Source organism: Ovis canadensis, chromosome X, assembly GCF_042477335.2.
Source record: "Ovis canadensis isolate MfBH-ARS-UI-01 breed Bighorn chromosome X, ARS-UI_OviCan_v2, whole genome shotgun sequence".
Taxonomy (NCBI): Eukaryota; Metazoa; Chordata; class Mammalia; order Artiodactyla; family Bovidae; genus Ovis; species Ovis canadensis.
In genome coordinates, this window is record NC_091727.1 from 46879881 (window position 1) to 46902673 (window position 22793).

The 22793-nt window shown below is 40.2% G+C and overlaps 1 pseudogene; it reads right to left on the bottom strand.

Annotated features, from left to right (window-relative positions):
- Nucleotides 1-21837: 21837 nt before the first annotated feature.
- Nucleotides 21838-22503, bottom strand: LOC138929911 (6-pyruvoyl tetrahydrobiopterin synthase pseudogene; annotated as a pseudogene).
- Between the last annotated feature and the right edge of the window lie 290 nt (nt 22504-22793).

Below are 22793 nucleotides of genomic sequence, written 5' to 3' on the forward strand. Positions count from 1 at the left end.
CCTTTGGCTATCCCCTGCAGCAACACACTGATATCAAAGGCCTCTATAGATGCTCATGGGCCTATATCTGGCCCTGACTACTGTCACTGGCCTGTATCACTGCATACATGCTCAGCTAGCAACTTACAGCCTTGCATCTGCATGCCCTAAGTTCTATCACCAATCTCTACAGCTTTGTATACATTTGACTAGCTCCTCTGGTACATGAGTGCACACTGACAGCCCAGGCCTGCACAGCTGTTTGTGCATCCAGATCTATCCTCAACTGCTGTCACTGCATCATCAGGCATGCCCACAGCTAGCACCTACAGTTCTACACTTTCCTAATACTAGCTCCAACTCCTGTCCACATCCTTCACTGCCATGTGTGTGCTTATGGTAAGCCCCCGCAACCACACAAGGACATGAAGGACATGCCAACAGGCAAGACATCACAGATGCCTCTGTATCAGGAGCTGGTCCTAATCCCTGTTGGAGGCCTGCACCTCACATAAGCCAACACCTAAAGGTATGGGCCTGCCCCTGCACTGTTAGCTTCTATACCCTTCACTGGACACTGCCATTGTTCACATGCCTGTGGGTAGCCCCTGTAGCCATATGAGTTCATGTCAACAGCCCAGGCTTTTACAGCTGCTCAGGTGCCCTGAGTCAGCACAGACTCCTGTCACTGGCCTATGCCACCATACCTGAACAGAAGTAACTTCTGCAGATGTACACCTGCACAAAATCTTCCCCAACTACCTTCAGTGGAGCACTGGCTATACAAGATATCTGTGTATAGCCCCTGAAACCATAGAAGTACACATTGACAGACTGGGACATCACAGTTGCTCATTTACCTGTAGTTGGCCCCAGCCCCTGCCACTGACCCTGGACCTCACCACAGCTCATGTGCCTGTAGCCAGACCCTGCTACTATGCAGGAACCCACAGCTCATCCATATAGCCAAGCATGCACATTGGAGTATTGGTTCTGGCCACCACCACCACCTGCCCACATTCTTCACTGCTGTATCTGGAGGAAATGATGAGGACTCCATCAGTCTTTGCAGCCACAATGAACCCTTCACTAACTTTCACTGTCAAAGATCACATAGCTGTCCACATTTTGGACACCACCTTCATGAACTTAGAAGACATCACATCCCACTTGGCATAACATATCATTAGATCCAGGACCACAGCACATTCTAGCATTCCACCCAAGGACAACTGAATGACCTTCCTTACTAAAGACAATCTGTAAAGTTTAGACTAGTTTGCTGCCACTTCAAATTTTGAGACACATATGAAGACTACAGGGATCACAAGGAAATAGGGAAACATGATTCCCCCACAGGAATACAGTAAATCTACAATAACCGGCCTAAAAAAGTCCCTAAAAAAGTGAAGAACCATGAACTGCCTAAGAAAAAAATTCAAAACAATTGTTCTAAAGAAGCTCACAATGCAAGAAAAAAATGAGAAATTCAAGAAAGGTATAAAAATAGTTTTAAAATCAAAATTTTGGAGCTAAATAATAGAATGAACTAAGAATGGAATGTGCATGCACGCTAAGTCACTTCAGCTATATCTGACTCTTGTGACCCTATGGACTGTAGTCCTCCAGGCTCCTCTGTCCATGGGATTCTCCAGGCAAGGATACTGGAGTGGGTTGCCATACATTCTTCCAGGGGATCTTCCCTATCCAGGGATTGAACCCACATCTCTTATGTATCCTGCATTGGCAGGTGGGTTCCTTACCACTAGAGCAACATGGAAAGCCCCAAAATGCAATAGACAACTCGAATACTGACTCAATCAAGCAGAAGAAGCAGCAAATGTGAAGACAGATCACTTTAAATTATCCAGGCAGAATGAAAAGAGGAAATAGTAGAAAGAAATGAAGAAAGATGATGGGACTTAGATAACATCAACTAACTAAACATTTATATTGCAAGAATCCAAGAAGTAGAAAAGAGAGAGAGAAAAGGAAGATAGATTATTTAAAAAATAATGGAATGAAAACTTTCCAAATCTGGGGCTTTGCCCAGATGAACACCCAGGCACCTAAAATTTAAAGATCTTAAATTAGGTTCAACTCAAGGAAGACTTCACCAAGGCAGTTAAAGAAAAACTGTCAAAAAATTGAAGACAAAGGACAAAATCTTGAAGCAGTAAGAGGAAAGAAGCTTGTCACACAAAAAGGAATCCCCCTTCCCCCCTGCCCAATAAGGTTATAAGAGGGTTTCTCAGAAGAAACCTTGCAGGTCAGGTGAAAGTGGGATACTATACTTCAAAATAACCTGCCAGCCAAGGATACTTTACCTGGCAAAGTTACCTTTCTGAACTGAAGGTGAAAAAAAGATGCCTCCAGATAAAAAGCAGAAGATTATTACCCCTAGAAATGCCTTATAGGAATTATTAAAGGGAGTTCTTCAAGCATAAAAGATGGAATAATAACTAGTGACATGAAATCATGTAATGGAAAAACACTGGCTAGTAAAGGCAAACATACAGTCAAATTCAAAATATATTAATATTCAATCAGGTCAGTTCAGTTGCTGAGTCGTGTCTGACTCTTTGTGACCCCATGAATTGCAGCACACCAGGCCTCCCTGTCCATGACCAACTCCCGGAGTTCACTCAGACTCACGTCCATCAAGTCCGTGATGCCATCCAGCCATCTCATCTTCTGTCGTCCCATTCTCCTCCTGCCCCCAATCCCTCCCAGCATCAGAGTCTTTTCCAATGAGTCAACTCTTCGCATGAGGTGGCCAAAGTACTGGAGCTTCAGCTTTAGCATCATTCCTTCCAAAGAAATCCCAGGGCTGATTTCCTTCAGAATGGATTGGTTCGATCTCCTTGCAGTCCACAGGACTCTCAAGACTCTTCTCCAACACCACAGTTCAAAAGCATCAATTCTTCGGCGTCCAGCCTTCTTCATAGTCCAAATCTCACATCCATACATGACCACTGGAAAAAACATAGCTTTGACTAGACGGACCTTAGTTGGCAAAGTAATGTCTCTGCTTTTGAATATGCTATCTAGGTTGGTCATAACTTTTCTTCCAAGGAGTAAGCATCTTTTAATTTCATGACTGCAGTCACCATCTGCAGTGATTTTGGAGCCCCCAAAAATAAAGTCTGACGCTGTTTCCACTGTTTCCCCATCTATTTCCCATGAAGTGATGGGACTGGATGCCATGATCTTCGTTTTCTGAATGTTGAGCTTTAAGCCAACTTTTTCACTCTCCACTTTCACTTTCACCAAGAGGCTTTTTAGTTCCTCTTCACTTTCTGCCATAATGGTGGTGTCATCTGCATATCTGAGGTTATTGATATTTCTCCCAGCAATCTTGATTCCAGCTTGTGTTTCTTCCAGTCCAGCATTTCTCATGATGTACTCTGCATAGAAGTTAAATAAGCAGGGTGACAATATACAGCCTTGATGTACTCCTTTTCCTGTTTGGAACCAGTCTGTTGTTCCATGTGCAGTTCTAACTGTTGCTTCCTGGCCTGCATGCAGATTTCTCAAGAGGCAGGTCAGGTGGTCTGGGATTCCCATCTCTCTCAGAATTTTCCACAGTTTATTGTGATCCACACAGTCAAAGGCTTTGGCATAGTCAATAAAGCAGAAATAGATACTTTTCTGGAACTCTCTTGCTTTTTTCCATGATCCAGTGGATGTTGGCAATTTGATCTCTGGTTCCTCTGCCTTTTCTAAAACCAGCTTGAACATCTGGAAGTTCACAGTTCACGTATTGCTGAAGCCTGGCTTGGGGAATTTTGAGCATTACTTTACTAGCATGTTAGATGAGTGCAATTGTGCAATAGTTTGAGCATTCTTTGGCATTGCCTGTCTTTGGGATTGGAATGAAAACTGACCTTTTCCAGTCCTGTGGCCACTGCTGAGTTTTCCAAATTTGCTGCCATCTGGAGTGCAGCACTTTCACAGCATCATCTTTCAGGATTTGAAATAGCTCAATAGGAATTCCATCACCTCCACCAGCTTTGCTCCTAGTGATGCTTTCTAAGGACCACTTAACTTCACATTCCAGGATGTCTGGCTCTAGATGAGTGATCACACCTTCATGATTATCCGGGTCATGAAGATCTTTTTTGTACAGTTCTTCTGTGTATTCTTGCCAGCTCTTCTTAATATCTTCTGCTTCTGTTAGGTCCATACCATTTCTGTCCTTTATCAAGCCCATCTTTGCATGAAATATTCCCTTGGTATCTCTAATTTTGAAGAGATCTAGTCTTTCCCATTCTGTTCTTTTCCTCTGTTTCTTTGCATTGATCAGTGAAGAAGGCTTTCTTATCACTTCTTGCTATTCTTTGGAACTCTGCATTCAGATGCTTATATCTTTCCTTTTCTCCTGTACTTTTCGCTTCTCTTCTTTTCACAGCTATTTGTAAGGCCTCCCCAGACAGCCATTTTGCTTTTTTGCATTTCTTTTCCATGGGGATGGTCTTGATCCCTGTCTCCTCTACAATGTCACGAATCTCCATCCATAGTTCATCAGGCACTCTATCAGACCTAGGCACTTAAATCTATTTCTCACTTCCACTGTATAATCATAGGGATTTGATTTAGGTCATACCTGAATGGTCTAGCAGTTTTCCCTACTTTCTTCAATTTAAGTCTGAATTTGGTAATAAGGACTTCATGATCTGAGCCACAATCAGCTCCTGGTCTTGTTTTTGTTGACTGTATAGAGCTTCTCCATCTTTGGCTGCAAAGAATATAATCAATCTGATTTCGGTGTTGACCATCTGGTGATGTCCATGTATAGAGTCTTCTCTTGTGTTGTTGGAAGAGGGTGTTTTCTATAACCAGTGCATTTTCTTGGCAAAACTCTATTAGTCTTTGCCCTGCTTCATTCCGCATTGCAAGGCCAAATTTGCCTGTTATCCAGGTGTTTCTTGACTTCCTACTTTTGCATTCCAGGCCCCTATAATGAAAAGGACATCTTTTTTGGGTGTTAGTTCTACAAGGTCTTGTAGGTCTTCATAGAACCGTTCAACTTCAGCTTCTTCACCATTACTGGTTGGGGCATGGACTTGGATTACTGTGATATTGAATGGTTTGCCTGGAAGCGAATAGAGATCATTCTGTCATTTTTGAGATTGCATCCAAGTACTGCATTTCGGACTCTTTTGTTGACCATGATGGCTACTCCATTTCTTCTGAGGGATTCCTGCCCACAGTAGTAGATATAATGGTCATCTGAGTTAAATTCACCCATTCCAGTCCATTTTAGTTCGCTGATTCCTAGAATGTCGACGTTCACTCTTCCCAGCTCTTGTTTGACCACTTCCAATTTGCCTTGATTCATGGACCTGACATTCCAGGTCCCTATGCAATATTGGTCTTTACAGCATCGGACCTTGCTTCTATCACCAGTCACATCCACAGCTGGGTATTGTTTTTTCTTTGGCTCCATCCCTTCATTCTTTCTGGAGTTATTTCTCCACTGATCTCTAGTATCGTGTTGGGCCCCTACTGACCTGGGGAGTTCCACTTTCAGTATCCTATCATTTTGCCTTTTCATACTGTTCATGGGGTTCTCAAGGCAAGAATACTGAAGTGGTTTGCCATTCCTTTCTCCAGTGGACCACATTCTGTCAGACCTCTCCGCCATAACCTGCCCATTTTGGGTGGCCCCACAGAGTATGGCTTAGTTTCATTGGGTTAGACAAGGCTGTGATCCTAGTGTGATTAGATTGACTAGTTTTCTGTAAGTATGGTTTCAGTGTGTCTGCCCTCTGATGCCCTCTTGCAACACCTACTGTCTTACTTGGGTTTCTCTTATCTTGGGCATGGGATATCTCTTCACAGCTGCTCCAGCAAAGCGCAGCTGCTGTTCCTTACCTTGGATGAAGGGTATCTCCTCACCGCTGCCCTTCTTGACCTTCAACGTGGGATGGCTCCTCTAGGCCCTCCTGCGCCCGCGTAGCATTACTCCTTGGACATCAGGTTGCTCCTCCCTGTCGTTGCCCCTGGCCTCGGATGCGGGGTAGCTCCTTCCGGCTGCTGCCCCTGACCTTGGACATGAGATAGCTCCTCTCCAGCATTCCTGCACCATTGCAGCCTGACACTCTTGGCCACTGCCCCTGACCTCGGACTTGGGGTAACCCCTCTTGGCCACCGCCCTTTGGGCATGGGGTCTTCCCGGCTTCTGCCCCTGGCCTCGGACGTGGGGTAGCTCCTCTCCGCCGCACTTAGTGCACTGGTCGCAGCCACCCACGCTTAGTATGCCAGTCACCACTGCCCGAGCTTGTTTTCCTCTATTTCTTTGCATTGATCACTGAGGAAGGCTTTCTTATCTCTCCTTGCTGTTCTTTCGAAATCTTCATTCAAATGTGTATATGTTTGTTTTTCTCCTTTTCTTTTGGCTTCTCTTCTTTTCACAGCTATTTGTAAGGCCTCCTCAGACAGACATTTGCTTTTTTGCATTTCTTTTTCTTGGGGATGGTCTTGATTCCTGTCTCCTGTACAATGGCATGAACCTCTGGCCTTAGATCATCAGGCACTCTGTCTATCATATTTAGTCCCTTAAATCTATTTCTCACTTCCACTGTATATTCATAAGGGATTGGATTTAGGTCATACCTGAATGGTCTATTGGTTTTCCCTACTTTCTTCAATTTAAGTCTGAATTTGACAATAAGGAATTCATGATCTGAGCCATAGTCTGCTCCTCATCTTGTTTTTGCTGAGTGTATGGAGCTTCACCCTGTTTGGCTACAAAAATATAATCAATCTGATTTTAGTGATGACCATCTGGTGATGTCCATATATACAGTCTTCTCTTATGTTGTTGGAAGAAGGTGTTGTCTATGACCACTGTGTTCTCTTGGCAAAAGTTTATTAGCCTTTGCCCTGCTTCATACTCCAAGGCAAAATTTGCCTGTTACTCCAGGTGTTTCTTGACTTCCTACTTTTGCATTCCAGTCCCATATAATGAAAAGGACATCTTTTTGGGGTGTTAGTTCTAAAAGGTCTTATAGATCTTCAAAGAACCATTCAACTTCAGCTTCTTCAGCATTACTGGTTGGGGCATAGACTTGGATTACTGTGATATTGAATGGTTTGCCTTGGAAATGAAGAGAGTCATTTTGTCATTTTTGGGATTGCATCCAAGTACAACATTTTGGACTCTTTTGTTGACTATGATGGCTATTCCATCTCTTATAAGGGATTCTTGCCCACAGTAGTAGATATATTGATCATCTGAGTTAAATTCACCCATTCCAGTCCTTTTTAGTTCACTGATTCCTAAAATGTCGATGTTCATTCTTGCCATCTCCTGTTCGACCACTTCCAATTTGCCTTGATTCATGGACCTAATATTCCAGGTTCCTATGCAATATTGCTCTTTACAGCATCGGACCTTGCTTCCATCACCAGTCACATCTGCAGTTGGGCGTTGTTTTTGCTTTGACTCTGTCTCTTCATTCTTTCTGGAGTTATTTCTTCACTGATCTCCAGTAGCATATTGGGCACCTACTGACCTGGGGAGTTCATCTTTCAGTGTCCTATCTTTTCTGCCTTTTCATACTGTTCATGTGGTTCTCAAGGCAAGAATACTGAAGTGGTTTGCCATTCCCTTCTCCAGTGGACCACAGTTTGTCAGAACTCTCTACCATGCACCATCCGTTTTGGGTGGCCCTACATGGCATGGCTCACAGTTTCATTGAGTTAGACAAGGCTGTGGTGCATGTGATTAGTTTGGTTAGTTTTCTGTGATTGTGGTTTTCAGTCTGTCTGCCCTGGAATGGAGAAGGACAAGAGAATTATGGAAGCTTCCTGATGGGATAGACTGACTGAGGGGGAAACTGGGTCTTGTTCTGATGGGCGGGGCCATGCTCAGTAAATCTTTAATTCAATTTTCTGTTGATGGGTGGAGCTGTGTTCCCTTTCTGCTATTTACCTGGGGCCAAATCCAAGTAAGATAGCAGGTGTTGTGAGAGGCATCAGAGGACAACACACAAACCATAATCACAGAAAACTAATTATTTCTTAATTTTGTCTACAAATTTGCATTATTTGTTGATTGCTCTCAGCCATCTCTACTATCCGTCTGATTTTGGTTGCACCTAAGTAGTGAATGCAGGTCAGGAAGCAACAGTTAGAACTGGACATGGAACAACAGACTGGTTCCAAATAGGAAAAGGAGTACGTCAAGGCTGTATATTGTCACCCTGCTTATTTAACTTATATGCAGAGTACATCATGAGAAACGCTGGGCTGGATGAAGCACAAGCTGGAATCAAGATTGCCAGGAGAAATATCAATAACCTCAGATATGTAGATCACACCACCCTTATGGCAGAAAGTGAAGAGGAACTAAAAAGCCTCTTGATGAAAGTAAAAGAGGAGAGTGAAAAAGTTGGCTTAAAGCTCAACATTCAGAAAACAAAGATCATGGCATCCAGTCCCATCACTTCACGGGAAATAGATAGGGAAACAGTGGAAACAGTGTCAGACTTTGTTACTATTATTATGTTTTTTTTGGCTCCCAAATCACTGCAGATGGTGATTGCAACCATGAAATTAAAAGATGCTTACTCCTTGGAAGAAAAGTTATGAGCAACCTAGATAGCATATTCAAAAGCAGAGACATTACTTTGCCAACAAAGGTCCATCTAGTCAAGGCTCTGGTTTTTCCAGTAGTCATGTATGGATGTGAAAGTTGGACTGTGAAAAAAGCTGAGCACCAAAGAATTGATGCTTTTGAACTGTGGTGTTGGAGAAGACTCTTGAGAGTCCCTTGGACTACAAGGAAATCCAGCCAGTCCATTCTAAAGGAGACCAGTCCTGGGTGTTCATTGGAAGGACTGATGCTGAAGCTGACACTCCAATACTTTGGCCACCTCATGTGAAGAGTTGACTCATTGGAAAAAGCTCTGATGCTGGGAGGGATTGGGGGCAGGAGGAGAAGGGGAAGACAGAGGATGAGATGGCTCGATGGCATTACCAACTCGATGGACATGAGTTTGGGTGAACTCCGGGAGTTGGTGATGGACAGGGAGGCCTGGCGTGCTGCAATTCATGGGGTTGCAAAGAGTCGGACATGACTGAGCAATAGAACTGAACTGAAACTTTGGTGGAGATAATATTCAATGGTGTATGTATATCATAAAGGTAGTGTAAGTATTAAAAACAAAATAATTGAAAAATATAAAGCTACAATAATTTGCTAATGGATATACAGTATAAAAAGATGTTAACTGTGATACCAAATATATAAAATATGTTTAGGAGAAAGAAAATGTTGATATTTTGTATGCTAACTAATTTATGGTGTTATCAGGTAAAATCAGACTGTTATAAGGTATTTTATGTAAGTCTCATTGTAACCACAAAGCAAAAACCTATAGTCAATAAACAAAAGTGAACGAAGTCAAAGTATATTACTACAGACAACTATTAAATCACAAAGACATCAAGAAAGAAAAACATGTAACAAAGAATCTATAATACTCTCAGAAAACTATTAAGAAATGGCAAAAGTCCTTAAAAGTGAATTGTTAGTCACTCAGTCGTGTCTTATTCTTGCAACTCCATGGAATGTAGCCTGCCAGGCTCCTCTGACTCTGGAATTCTCCAGGTAAGAATACTGAAGTAGGTTGCCATTCCCTTCTTCAGGGGATCTTCCTGACCCGGGGATTGATTGAACCCAGGGTCTCCTGCGTTGCAGGCAGATTCTTCACTGCTTGAGCCACTAGGGGAGCCCCCAGTAAGTTTTACTTATTAAAAATTATTTTAAATTTAAATAGACTAAATTGTCCAATCAAAGGACATGGTGGTTAAATGGAATTTTTAAAAAAAGACTCAACCATAAGCTGCCTACAGTGAACTCATTACAGATTTAAGGACATACATATGCTCAAAGTAAATGGCTAAAGAAGATATTCTGTGTACACACATAACAAAAGAGAGCTGCTGCTGCTGCTAAGTCACTTCAGTCGTGTCCGACTCTGTGTGACCCCATAGGTGGCAGCCCACCAGGCTCCCCTGTCCCTGGGATTCTCCAGGCAAGAACACTGGAGTGGGTTGCCATTTCCTTCTCCAATGCATCAAAGTGAAAAGTGAAAGGGAAGTCACTCAGTTGTGTCTGACTCTTCACGACCCCATGGACCGCAGCCTACCAGTCTCCTCTGTTCATGGGATTTTCCAGGCAAGAGTACTGGAGTGGGATGCCATCGCCTTCTCCACAAAAGAGAGCAGGGTTAGCTATACTTATTTCAGAGAAAATAGATTTTAGAACAAAAACTGTAATAAGAGAGAAAGAAAATATGTGGTCAAAATGTGTGGCCAGTTCCTCAAGAGAACATATCTCCAGTATTAGACCATCTAAATAAATAATGCAATTCATGACAGATCCAAAGGTAGAAATAGGCAACAATACAATAACAGTAGGGGATATCAGTAACCCGCTATGAGCAAAGAATAAATAATGCAGACAGAAAAATCAATAAAGAAAAATTGGACTTGAACAACAACTTATATCAAATGAAGCTAACAGATATATGGAGAACTTTCTATCCAAAGCAGCAATTCATATTCTTAAGAGCTCATGAAATATTCTCTAAGATGAATAATATGTTTGGCACAAGAGAAACCTTAACAAATTCAAGAAGACTGAAAATATATCAAGTATCTTTCCTGACTCCAATGGTATGAAACTGAACAGAAATTAATAACAGGAAGAAAACCTTAAAAAGTCACAAATAATGTGGAAATTGAACAAAACACTACTGAAAAAGCAATGGGATGGGAAGTGAGAGGGAGGTTGAGGTGGGAGGGGGCATGTGTCTACCTATGGCTGATTGATGTTGATGTATGGCAGAAACCAACACAATATTGTAAAGCAATTATCCTCCAATCAAAAAATAAATAAAACAAAACAGGCACAACCTAAAACAAATTTAGACACACTCTGGGATGCAGTGATGTATCAATATATACAAATAAATAAATGTGATATACCACAATAATAAAAGTAAAGGATTAAAAATTAGAAATCAACATTAGACTTAATTTTAAGAGCTAACACCATGACAGTTCTAGAAGAAACGATGGGAAAAAATCTAAGTGAACTTGGATTGGGCAAAAATAAATAGGTAGCCAAAACTATGAAGTATAATAGACAAAATCAATAAGTAGGATATCATCCAAATTAAAATAATTCACTCCAGTAAGGACATTATTAGGAAAATGACAGGTAAAACAGAATAGGAGATAATACCTGCAAATATATAACCATCAAAGGTCTTGTAATTTGAATATTATAAAGAACTGCTAAAAATCAGTAACAAGTAAACTAAACAAATAAAATGGGAAAACATTTGAACAGACACTTCAGCAAATAAGATAAATTGGTGGCAATTAAGCATATGAAAAGGTGCTCAACTTTATAAGCAATTGAGATATTCATTAAAGCTAAAATTATATATCACAATACACCTATTAGAATGGTTCCAATTTAAAAAAAAACCTCATCATATGAGTAAGTGATGAGATTATATGTTACAGATACTTGGAAACAGTTTGGTGGTTTCTTAAAATGTTAAACATGCAGTTAATGTAGTGCTGCTCTTAAGATTTTATCTAAGTGAAATGAAAACATAGGTTTCTCAAAGACTTGTACATGAATACCATAGCAGCTTATTTGTAGTATTCAAAACTGAAAACAGTCCAACTAGTCAAATGATGAAACATCATACAACAACAATAAGAAATAACTTATTGCTCAAAATAACAGCATTGGAAAAAAAATCTCAAAATAATTATGCTGAGTTTAAAAAGACAAAAAAAGGGAGAATATAAAATATTATTATATTTATGTAAAATTCAACAAAATGCAAAAGGCATTTAGTGAAATTGAGACAATAGTGAAAGAAAGCAGTCAGTGGTTGCCTAGGGACAGAGATGGGCTAAGTAGAGAGGAAAGTAATACAAAGGGGAAAAAGGAAGTTTTTGGAGAGGACAGGTTTGGTTACCAGTTTGATTGTGGTAAGGTGTTCAGGAAAATGTAAACATGGATTTATTTTCTAATTTAAGGAATGGAAAAGCATGTTTGGAGTGGAAGAATCCTCCAATAATTTAAGGTCTGGCAAGTGCTTCTCAACTTATAACCCAAATAGCTTTTCTTTAAAATGATACTAAATCAAAATGTTCAAGATTTTTTCTATTTAATATTGGGTTTTCTTTTTTGCATTCTTGGTCATATTTTACAACTATTTCTTTGTATTCTACAAATATGCTTTTTTCTATCCTATTAGTAATGTGCATCTCCAGTAAGTTCCTGCTTTTCAGTTTGCCAGTCCAGGAGCCTGTCTGATTTTGATGTGAACCACTTCTAGGCACAAATATGTGTCAGAAGTCTTAAATTTAAGGAACATTCTGGACTAGGCACCTGCTGTTGGGAAAACAAAAAAGTGATGAGCAGTTATTGCTAACTTCAGTTGATAAGTCAAGGGCTCAAATGTACAAACTGGGTTTTTACAGACTGTTCTGTTACCAAAAAGTTTCAACCAATTCCTGTCCTCAGTTCTTTTTTCCCAATACCACTTCATTCCTCAAGATCCCAGTCTAAAGTTGCATACCAGCCCACAGTTGACTTTGGCGAAATTGCTTCCTTTCTGGAAAGGTAAGTCATGTGCAAAACAGGCTGAGGTAAAACGCAGCAGTGGTTGGGAGTAAACTTTGGCCTGGTCCTGAAGAGTTTAGGAGATGCTGAGGAAGAAAAAAAAAAAAAAGCTTTTAAAGTAACTTTTAGCAATAAATTATTAATATTTTTATTTAAGGTAGGTGCATTTTTTAAACTGAATAGACAACAGTATAGGGTAGACATAACTTTTATAAGCACTGGGAAACCAACAAATTCATGTGACTCACTTTATTGGTATTTGTTTTACTGTGGCAATCTGGAACCAAACTTGAAATATCTCCAAGGTACACCTGTATGTGGTCAGGTGGGTTTGCTCTCTGTTGTGTCAAAGATGGTCAGTGACAGCTCTAGCCTCAGAGTCCACTAGGCTTTTAAACAAGTATGTTGCATCTGCATGTGTGGGATAAATGATGTGAAAACCAATAGATCCTGCTGAGCAGGCTGCAAGTAAAAGGTTTTTTTGTTTTTGTTTTTTGACCAAAGTAGTCATCTTGCTTGGAACATCTTTTCATTCTAGGCCCTGCCCTCTGTGCTGAGCCTGAGTCCAAAGTTTACCTCACAGAGAACTCAAAGCCAAAGCTCAGATCCCATGTGAGGTTGTCTAATTGTGGCATGGGGCCCTGGGGAACAAACTCCTAGAGGAGGGGGCAGGGTGTGAGGACAACAGTGAAATGAACAGAAGTTGAAAATAAATGTGGATAGATGGTGGTTTCTATGGTCACCAGATCATGAATGGAATATACCATATATCCTTCTGAGAAGTAAAACCATCCTCAGCCTATGAAGGGGGTTAAACTTCCAACAGCTATGGAAGGCAGAGGGTCAAGTTATGCAAAGTTCCCTGCTTAGTAGATAGTCCCTCCCAGCCATGCCCTCTGTTGGCAGACAGTGAAAAAATTTTCCAGAGGAGGGCTCAGGCCATCAGTCCCTGGTTCATTTTCTGGTCCCAGACAGATATTCTTTAGGGAGAGGATTGGCCCCATGAGTTCTTTTCCTGAGATCAAATTCCCCTGAGCCAGTCAGAGTGCACCAAGGTTGCAGATGGCAGAGAACCCAGGCCTAGGCCAGGTCTTGCAGTGGCCATGCAATCTCTGAGTGTGGTTTGGGGTGTTTATAGTAAGAAGAAAGGGAGAGTGAGTGAAAACTCTCTCACCCATATAATCCCTAGGGGATAACTGGAGCTTATGTAAGGAAGCCTGGGTATGCTCAGAAATTATTATTGATATATTCTGAGGAGCAAATGCACAGCATGGGAAGGTTTCTGTGGTACTATAGTTAACACGAAGCACAGCTAGCTGGTCCCCAGAAGTAACACAGAGTTTACCCTGGCCCCATCCCCTCTTCTCTCAGTTGAACCAGGGAGAAACAACTATGTGAACTTTCAGCATTCTTGTTCTGCATCCTCTGCCAGAGCACAGCAGGTTGTAGTGAGAGACACACGGAATAAGACTGTACCTTTCTGCCATTGACACAACAGGGGGACTTTCACTGTTTTGCCATGGTTCAGGAGTGACAGAACAAGGGTCATTTTAGTTGACTCAGTTCCTTCCAGCCTATGTCTCATGTTGCTGTTCAGTCCCTAACTCATATCTGACTCTGCAACCCCATGGACTGCAGCATGCCAGGCTTCTCAGATTCCTGTCCATTGAGTCGGTGATGACAACCAACTATCTCTTTCTCTGTTGTCCCCTTCTCTCGCCCTCAATCTTTCCCAGCATCAGGAACTTTTCCAATGAGTCAGCTCTTTACATCTGGTAGCCAAAGTATTGGGGCTTCAGCTTCATCTTCCGATGAATATTTGGGGGTGATTACCTTTAGGCTTGATTGCCTTGATTTGCTTTCTGTGTAAGAGACTCTCAAGTGTCTTCTCCAGCACCAAAATTCAAAAGCATCAATTCTTCAGCGCTCAGCCTTCCTTTTGGTCCAACTCTCATACCCATACATGACTAATGGAAAAAACCATAGCTTTCGTTATACAGACATTTGTTGGCAAAATGATGTCTCTGCTTTTTACTACCCTCTCTATGTTGTCACAGCTTTATTGCCAAGGAACTGGAGTTTTTAAGTTCGTGGCTGCAGTCAATGTCTGCTGTGACTTTAGAGCCCAAGAAAATAAAATCTACCACTGTTTCCAATTTTTCCCCATCTATTTGATATGAAGTACATGACTGGACCAGATGCCATGACCTTAGTATACTGGATGTTGAGTTTTAAGCCAGCTTTTCACTCTCCTCTTTTACCCTGACCAGGAGGCTCTTTAGTTCTTTTAGTTCACTGTTATTACCATCAGAGTGAAATCATCTGTATATCTGAAGTTGCTGATATTTCTTCTGGAAATCTTGATTTCAGCTTGTGATTCATCCAGCCTGGCATTTCACATGATATACTCTATATAACTTAAATAAGCAGGGTCACAAGCCTTTCCGATTTTGAAGAAGTCCATTGTTCCATGCCTAGTTCGAATTGTTGCTTCTTGACCTGCATATATTTTTCTAAGGAGTCAGGTAAGGTGGTGTGGTATCACCACCCCTTTAAGTATTTTCCATAGTTTGTGTGTGTGTGTGTGTGTGTGTGTGTGTGTGTGTGTGTGTGATCCTCACAGTTGAAGGCTTTAACATAGTCAATGAAGCAGAGGTAGATGTTTTTTCTGGAATTCCTTTGCTTTTTATATGATTCAATGGATGTTGGCAATGTGATCTCTGGTTTCTCTGCCTTTTCTAAATCCAGCTTGTACATCCAGAATTTCTTGGTTCACCTACTGCTGAAGCCTAGCCTGAAGATTTTTTAAAAGTTATTTATTTTGAATGAAGGCTAATTACTTTACAATATTGTAGTGGTTTTTGCCATACACTGACATGAATCAGACATGGGTATACATATGTTCTGCATCCTGAACCCCCCTCCCACCTCTCTCCCCACCCCATCCCTCAGGGTCATCCTAGTGCACCAGCCCTGAGCACCCTGTCTCATGCATTGAACCTGGACTGGCGATCTGTTTTATATATGATAATATGCATATTTCAATGCTATTCTCTCAGATCATCCAACCCTTGCCTTGTCCCAGAGGCCAAAAGACTGTTCTATACATCTGTGTCTCTTTTGCTGTCTCACATATAGGGTTATCATTACCATCTTTCTAAATTCCAAATATATGCCTTAGTATACTGTATTGGTGCTGTTCTTTCTGACTTACTTAACTCTGTATAATAAGCTCCAATTTCATCCACCTCATTAGAACTGGTTCAAATGTATTTTTTTAATGTCCGAGTAATACTCCATTGTGTATATGTACTACAGCTTTCTTATCTATTCATCTGCAGATGGATATCTGGTCACCTCCATGTCCTTGTCTTTTTAAACAGTGCTGTGATGAACATTGGGGTACACGTGTCTCTTTCAATTCTGGTTTCCTTGGTGTGTATGCCCAGCAGTGGAATTGCTGGGTTGTATGGCAGTTCTATTTCCAGTTTTTTAAGGAATCTCCACACTGTTCTCCAGAGTGGCTGTATTAGTTTGCATTCCCACCAGCAGTGTAAGAGGGTTCCCTTTTCTCCACACCCTCTCCAGCATTTATTATTTGTAGACTTTTGGATAGCACCCATTCTGGCCGGTGTGAGACAGTACCTCATTGTGGTTTTGATTTGCATTTCTCTGATAAGGAGTGATGTTGAACATCTTTTCATGTGTTTGTTAGCCATCTGTATGTCTTCTTTGGAGGAATGTCTCTTTATTTCTTTGGCCCATTTTTTTGATTGGGTCATTGATTTTTCTGGAATTGAGCTGCAGGAGTGCTTGTATATTTTTGAGATTAATTCTTAGTCAGTTGCTTCATTTGCTATTATTTTTTCCCATTCTGAAGGCTGTCTTTTCACCCTGCTTATAGTTTCCTTCATTGCACAAAAGCTTTTTAGGCTCCATTTGCCTGGAAAATCCCACGGATGGAGAAGCCTGGTGGGCTGCAGTCCATGGGGTCGTGAAGAGTTGGACACGACTGAGCAACTTCACTTTCACTTTTCACTTTCATGCATTGGAGAAGGAAGTGGAAACCCCCTCCAGTGTTCTTGCCTGGAGAATCCCAGGGACGAGGGAGCCTGGTGGGCTGCCGTCTATAGGGCCGCACAGAGTTGGACACGACTGAAGTGAATCAGCAGCAGCAGCAGCGGCAGGCCCCATTTGTTTATGTTTTCTTTTATTTCCATTACTCTGGGAGGTGAGTCATAGAGGATCCTGCTGTGATTTATGTCAGAAAGTGTTTTTCCTATGTTTTCCTCTAGGAGTTTTATAGTTTCTGGTCTTATGTTTAGATCTTCAATCCATTTTGAGTTTATTTTTGTGTATGGTGTTAGAAAGTGTTCTAGTTTCATTCTTTTACAAGTGGTTGACCAGTTTTCCCAGCACCACTTGTTAAAGAGATTGTCTTTTCTCCATTGTATATTCTTTCCTCCTTTGTCAAAGATAAGGTGTCCATAGGTGCATGCATTTATTTCTGGGCTTTCTATTTTGCTTCATTGATCTATATTTCTGTCTTTGTGCCTGTGCCTTATTGTCTTGATGAATGTAGCTTTGTAGTAGAGCCTGAAGTCAGGCAGATTGATTCCTTCACTTCCATTCTTCTTTTTCAAGATTGCTTTGGCTCTAGAGGTTTTTGTATTTCCATACAAATTGTGAAATTATTTGTTCTAGCTCTGTGAAAAATACCGTTGTTAGCTTGATAGGAGTTGCTTTGAATCTATAGATTGCTTTGGGTAGTATACTCATTTCCACTACATTGATTCTTCCAATCCATGAACATGGTATATTTCTCCATCTATTTGTGTCCTCTTTGATTTCTTTCATCAGTGTTTTATAGTTTTCTATATATAGGTCTTTAGTTTCTTTAGGTAGATATATTCCTAAGTATTTTATTCTTTTCGTTGCAATGGTGAATGGAATTGTTTCCTTAATTTCTCTTTCTGTTTTCTCATTGTTAGTGTATAGGAATGCAAAGGATTTCTCTGTGTTAATTTTATATCCTTCAACTTTATTACGGAGGAGCCTGGCAGGCTATAATCCATGGGGTCGCAAAAAGTTGGACACAACTGAGAGACTACACTTCACAACTTTACTATATTCATTCATTAGTTCTAGTAATTTTCTAGTGGAGTCTTTAGAGTTTTCCATGTAGATGATCATATCATCTGCAAACAGTGAGAGTTTCACTTCTTCTTTTCCAATCTGGATTCCTTTTATTCCTTTTCCTGCTCTGATTGCTGTGGCCAAAACTTCCAAAACTATGTTGAATAGTAGTGGTGAGAGTGGGGCACCCTTGTCTTGTTCCTGACTTTAGGGGAAATACTTTCAATTTTTCACTATTGAGTATAATGTTTGCTGTGGGTTTGTCATATATGGCTTTTATTATGTTGAGTTATGTTCCTTCTATGCCTGCTTTCTGGAGGGTTTTATCATAAATGGATGTTGAATTTTGTCAAAGGCTTTCTCTGCATCTATTGAGATAATCATATGGTTTTTATCTTTCAATTTGTTAATGTGGTGTATCACATTGATTGATTTGCAAATATGTAAGAATCTTTGCATCCCTGGAATAAAACCCGCTTGGTCATGACGTATGATATTTTTGATATGTTGTTGGATTCTGTTTGCTAGAATTTTGTTAAGGATTTTTGCATCTATGTTCATCAGTGATATTGGCCTGTAGTTTTCTTTTTTTTTGTGGCATCTTTGTCTGGTTTTGATATTAGGGTGATGGTGGCCTCATAGAATGAATTTGGAAGTTCACCTTCCTCTGCAATTTTCTGGAAGAGTTTGAGTAGGGTAGGTGTTAGCTCTTCTCTAAAGTTTTGGTAGAATTCAGCTATGAAGCCGTCTGGTCCTGGGCGTTTGTTTGCTGAAAGATTTCTGATTACAGTTTCGATTTCTGTGCTTGTGATGGGTCTGTTAAGATTTTCTATTTCTTTCTGGTCCAGTTTTGGAAAATTATACTTTTCTAAGAATTTGTCCATTTCTTCCACGTTGTCCATTTTATTGGCATATAGTTGATGATAGTAGTCTCATATGATCCTTTGTATTTCTGTGTTGTGTGTTGTGATTTCTCCATTTTTGTTTCTAATTTTGCTGATTTGATTCTTCTCCATTTGTTTCTTGATGAGTTTGGCTATTGGTTTGTCAATTTTATTTATCTTCTCAAATAGCAGCTTTTGGCTTTGTTGATTTTTGCTATGGTCTCTTTTGTTTCTTTTGCATTTATTTCTGCCCTAATTTTTAAGATTTCTTTCCTTCTACTAACCCTGGGGTTCTTCATTTCTCACTTTTCTAGTTGCTTTAGATGTAGAGTTAAGTTATTCATTTGACTTTTTTCTTGTTTACTGAGGTAAGCCTGTATTGCTATAAACATTCCTCTTAGCATTGCTTTTACAATGTCCCATAGGTTTTGGATTGTTGTGTTTTCATTTTCATTCATTTCTATGCATATTTTGATTTCTTTTTTATTTCTTCTGTGATTTGTTGGTTATTCAGAAGCGTGTTGTTTAGCCTCCATATGTTGGAATTTTTAATAATATTTTTCTTGTAATTGACGTCTAATCTTAGTGCATTGTGGTCAGAAAAGATGCTTGGAATGATTTCAATTTGTTTCAATTTACCAGGGCTAGATTTATGGCCCAGGATGTTATCTATCCTGGAGAAGGTTCCATGTGCACTTGAGAAAAAGGTGAAATTCATTGTTTTGGGGTGAAATGTCCTATAGATATTAATTAGGTCTAACTGGTCCATTGTATCATTTATTTATTTTTTTACTGTCAAAATTTATTGTAAAATTCATGCAGTTAAAAACTCTTCAAAATAAAAGTATACTCCTTTGAAAAAATTTTTAGTGTACTAATCATAACACAAGTCCTTTTACTCTTTTCAGGCAGCAACATTCTAACAATCCACTGTGTACTAGTTGCTATGTGGAGAGAAATATATTTAAGGAGTTTAAAATACAAATGAGAACACAAGTGAGATCTGTTCTTTATGGGAAGAAAGCAAATATATTCTTATAGATTTTGGTATGAAGAAAGATACCAGAGATGAATGCCACAAAAGCAGCTCCACTTGAAGCAGGTAAATTTAGTGATCAGAACAGAACAAGATTAACTAGGATAAACTCCCATAAAGAGATGCTGTACAGAGAAACATATCATTTTCATGCTGATTATCTTAACAAGGTTTAATACATGTGATTATTTTTCAGTCTTTTGAGTTTAAATTGTCCAGGTAGCCATAAGGTCTGAAAACAGACAAATATATATAAACAGTTTATTCATCTTCTATGATATGTTCAGTGTTCCTCACTAGCAGTTCATGGTTCAATAAGCAAATTTGCAATGAACAACATGCACTACCAAAAGGCATTCCCATCAGTCCTCATACATTCATTTATAATGCATTGTCCCAGATGATTCAGGTCTAATTTTCACTGAATAAGCTTGCACCTTTTCTCATTTGACTTTTGCTTTTCTTCTTTTCTCAGCTATTTGTAAGGCCTCCTCAGACAACCATTTTGCCTTCTTGCATTTCTTTTCCTTGGGGATGGTTTTGATCAACACCTCTTGTACAATGTCACAAACCTCTGTCCATAGTTCTTTAGGCACTCTATCAAATCTAATCCATCGAATCTATTTGTCACTGCTACTTTATAATCATAAGGGATTTTATTTAGGTCATACCTGAATGGCCTAGTGGTTTTCCCTACTTTCTTTAAGTCTGAATTTTGCAATAAGGAGTTCATGATCTGAGCCACAGTCAGCTCCTGGTCTTGTTTTTGCTGACTGTATAAAGCTTCTCCACCTTTGCCTGCAAAAAATATAGTCAGTCTGATTTCAGTATTGACCATCTGGTGGTAACCATGTGTAGGGTCATCTCTTGTGTTGTTCAAAAAGGCTGTTCACTATAACTGGTACATTCTCTTGGCAAAACTCTGTTAGCCTTTGCCCTGCTTCATTTTGTACTCCAAAGCCTAACTTGTCTATTACTCCAGGTATCTCATAACCTCCTACTTTTGCATTCCAGACCCTATGATGAAAAGGACATCTTTTTTTGGTGTTAGTTCTAGAAGGTCTTATAGGTCTTCATGGAACCGTTCAACTTCAGCTTCTTCAGCACTAGTGGTTGGGGCGTAGACTTGGATTACTGATATTGTAATGAATTTTGATACTGAATGGTTTGCCTTGCAAATGAACAGAGTTCATTTTGTCATTTTTGAGATTGCACTCAAGTACTGCATTTTGGGCTCTTTTGTTGACTATGAGAGCTACTCCATTTCTTCTAAGGGATTCTTGTCCACAGTAGTAAATATAATGATTATCTGAATTAAATTCACCCTTTACAATCCATTTTAGTGGACTGATTCCTAAAATGCTGATGTTCACTCTTGTCATCTCCTGTCAGACCACTTCCAATTTACCTTGATTCATAGACCTAACATTCCAGGTTCCTATGCAATATTGTTCTTTACAGCATCAGACTTTACTTTCACTACCAGACACATCCACAGCTGGGCGTTGTTTTCACTTTGGCTCAGCCTCTTCATTGCTTCTGGAGCTGTTTCTCCACTTTTCTCCAGCAGCATATTGGGCACCTACTGACCTGGGGATTTCATCTTTCTGTGTCATATCTTTTGCCTCTTCATACTGCTCAAGGGGTTCTCAACGTAAGAATGCTGAAGTGATTTGCCATTCCCTTTTCCAATGGAACACGTTTAGCATATCCTAGAAGAAGTAATCAAGGGAGCTCAGTCTACTAGAAATATCATGTAGTCTCTGTTTCTAGACTTTGTGGTCACTGGTATTTTTTATAAGATTCACCTACTGTCAGTCTTATAACCATTTTTGCCATTTATATTATACCAGGAAAAAAATGAATACTAAAAATGAGATAATGGGGAAAAAAAAAAAACATTTATTTTGCTTCCAAACGATTCTACACCAGAACATTTTGCTGAAGTGAAGACTCTTTAAATGATACTCAGAATACATTACAAATTTGGTTTTAAAATGGATTTGAGTCTAGAACAGGACTCACTTACAATGATTCCAGAACACAATGCATAAATGCAACAGTTAGGTAATGACTTCTTAATTTTTCAAGGGGATAAAGTTCTTCTTCAAATACGGATGGAAATTAATCTCTAAGAGTTATTCTCCTTTATAGACTACAATATTATTGTCGGTTTCATATACTTTTACTTTATAAAGAACTCCCACAGGAAGAAATTTATGGAGGTTTTCCAGATATATACGGCTACATTTTCTGTTGTGCTTACAATGTCTGTAAAATACGGCACATCTAAATCCAGATTCTTATGACCAAGGGGCTTCATAATTGCCTTCTCCATATACTCTTTGGTGTCAGTCAAATTCATGACCATTCCTGTAACGGGATCAATCTCTCCATGTACTGTCACCACAACTTTATAATTGTGCCCATGGCCATTAGTGTTGTTGCACTTCCCAAATAATTTCAAGTTTTCTTCATTACTAAGAAATTTGCTGTGGAGGCGGTGGGTTGTGCTGAAGGAGATGAAGCGGGACACTCGCACCTGCCAGCGAGGGCCTGATCCTGCTCCGTTCATGGCTCCATAAGCCCAGGGCCCAGCCAGCATCTTAACCCGCCACCGGGTGGCGCCAGCTCACCGCCAGCCTGGGGTGGGCCCCACTGTATCATTTAAAGTTCGTGTTTCCTTGTTAATTTTCTGTTTAGTTGATCTATCCATAGGTTTGAGTGGCGTATTAAAGCTTCCCACTATTATTGTGTTATTGTATTTCCCCTTTCACACTTGTTTAGTTCAGTTCAGTCGCTCAGTCATGTCCGATTCTTTGTGACCCCATGAATCACAGCACGCCAGGCCTCCCTGTCCATCACCAACTCCCGGAGCCTACTCAGACTCATGTTCATTGAGTCGGAGATGCCATCCAGCCATCTCATCCTCTGTCGTCCCCTTCTCCTCCTGTCCCCAATGCCTCCCAGCATCAGGGTCTTTTCCAATGAGTCAACTCTTCACATGAGGTGGCCAAAGTACTGGAGTTTCAGCTTTAGCATCAGTCCTTCCAATGAACACCCAGGACTGGTCTCCTTTAGAATGGAGTGGTTG